At 53.1% G+C, this 2320-nt stretch overlaps 1 pseudogene; it reads left to right on the top strand.

Moving 5' to 3' along the window:
• The first annotated feature begins 565 nt into the window (after positions 1 to 565).
• On the top strand, positions 566 to 1657 carry LOC121440356 (annotated as a pseudogene).
• Positions 1658 to 2320: the final 663 nt, after the last annotated feature.

Below are 2320 nucleotides of genomic sequence, written 5' to 3'. Positions count from 1 at the left end.
AAGGTACCAAATTCTGGGAGGGTATTACTGGCCCTGACAAACCCCCTCTCAACCAGCACGCCTGCCTGGGTTGGACTGTAGGGAGGTGCTGGGGAAGGCCTGTGTCTGAGGCACAGAGTGGGATGCAGAAGCATCATGTAAGGCAGTGGTTCTCAATATCCCTAATGCTACGACCCTTTAATACAGTTCTTTGTGTTGTGGTGACTCCCTCACACAACCATAAAACTTATTTCCATGGCTACTTCATACCTGTAATTTTGCTACTGTTGCAAATCATAAGGTAAATACCTGTGTTTCCCAGCGGTCTTTGGAGATCCCCTTGAAAAGGTCGCTTGACCCTGAAGGGTCACGAAGCACGGGTTGAGAACCTCTGCTCTAGGGCTAGTGGATGAGAAGGGGCTGGGGTGGGGAAGACATTAACCTCCTCTTTCCGTTTTTTGTTTCCAGGCTGTGGAGAGCTAGGCTGGTCTTCCTGAGTCCTAGCCTAGGCTCCTATCCCAACCTGATGTGCTTCTGGGGAAACTGTTTCCGGCCCCTAGTGTGAGCTTTGCTAAATTTTCAGATTATGGCGGTGGAGATGCTCCAGGACTGGTGCAGGTGGATGGGTGTCAGCGCTCGTAGGGGCTTGCTTATCCTGGGCATCCTGGAGGACTGCAGTGAAGCTGAATTCCAAGGGTCCCTGCAGGCTGCCCTGTGGCCCATGGGCCACTTTACTGTGCTTGGCAAAGTGTTTCATGAGGAGGATAATGCCACTGCAGCCCTGGTTGAGCTCGACCAGGAAATCAACTATGCTTTGGTCCCAAGGGAAATCCTAGGCACTGGGGGGCCCTGGAACGTGGTCTTTGTGCCCAGTTGCTCCAGCGAGGAGCTTCTTGATCGTGTTTTCCACTTCTTGGAGCAACGGGGGAGACAGTGGACAGTGTACCTGGAGACCCAGGTCTGGAGCTGGACAGAGTGTGCAGGCTCCAGTCAGTTAGTCAGGCAATCCAGCCCTGGGTGGATACCTTGCGGTACCAGCGTTTGGGTATGTTTTCTGGGAGCGTTCAGCCAGCCCCTGGGGAGGAATCCTTTGAGGCCTGGCTAGACCACACCACTGACATGTTTTGGGTGTGGCAAAGGGTCCCAGAAAGGGAGAAGAGGAGACGGTTGCTGGAGGGCTTGCGGGGAACTGCTTTGTACCTTGTACAGGGGCTGTTAGCAGAGAATCCGGCAAAGACTGCAGAGGAGTGCCTAGAGGCTCTGTCGAGTATTTGGAGACAATGAGTCTCAGGCCACCATTCGAATCAAGTGTCTGACTGCAAAACAGCAGCCAGATGAGCAGCTCTCTGCCTTTGTGTTGAGGCTAGAAGTTCTGCTGCAGAAAGCCATTTAGAAAGGGGCTCTCGAGAGAACCTCTACGGATGATTTGCGCCTGAGGCAGATGCTCACCAGGGCTAACCTGACTGAGCCTCTGGAGGAAGCTCTGAGGAGGCTAAGAATGATCAGGAGATCTCCAACTTTCCTGGAGTTGTTGGGCCTCAAACGGGAATCTGAGGAATGGGAGGCAAGACTAGCCAGCAACATGGTAGTCCAGGTGGAGGATGAAGCTGGCAATCTGGCTTCTGTCCAGGCTGATGGAAGAGCCAGTGCTAAGGCAGAAGATGAGGTGGAGGAGTAGGCAAAGGACAAGGTTGAGGAGGAGATATAAGGCCATAACTCAGACCACGGCCCTGTAGACCCAAGCCAGACAGGACCCTATGAGCCCCCTGGGACTCCCACCCCAGCACAGATGGGCAGTAATCTTAGAGAGTGCCCAGGAGGGCCCGGCTGCATGCTGGGCAGCCTTGCCTAGGCAGGAGAACATAAGGCAGAAGACCCCATCCTGTCCCAGTCTAGAAGTATTGCTGAAGGGTCAGCCCCAAAGTAAAGGAGCGGGCCTGCAGATATCTGCTATAGCCCCTGGCCTGGGAGAGATTAGGGAGAAATAGTCTCTTATAAGGGTCCTGACTGCCTGGCTCTTCTACCCAGTTAGCATCTCCAGGCAGGTTTATGACACTGCCTTTGGAATCTCATCCTTATCTGTTCTACTCACAGTGGCCCAGGTATTCAGTGAGTACACACTTTAATACTAGCTCTCCCATCCATCACACCCTAGCAAAGTATATCAGTCCCTGACTTACCCTGCTAGCTACTACCGTAGCCCAGCTTGTGTTGCGAACTTCCATGCCAGCCAAGGCCCTATTTGCTCTGCTCCTATCTCGTGTTGTGTATTCCTGGACAGCTTTCTTGATATACTTACAGGCCAGCAACTTGCTGCTTGTTCCCTGCAGATGTGTGTGTT

This window comes from Microtus oregoni, unplaced genomic scaffold (assembly GCF_018167655.1).
Source record: "Microtus oregoni isolate MIOR12 unplaced genomic scaffold, Mior012 000067F_004, whole genome shotgun sequence".
Classification (NCBI taxonomy): Eukaryota; Metazoa; Chordata; class Mammalia; order Rodentia; family Cricetidae; genus Microtus; species Microtus oregoni.
The sequence above is the reverse complement of the archived record's forward strand: the minus strand, read 5'-3'. Positions and strand labels throughout refer to the sequence as shown.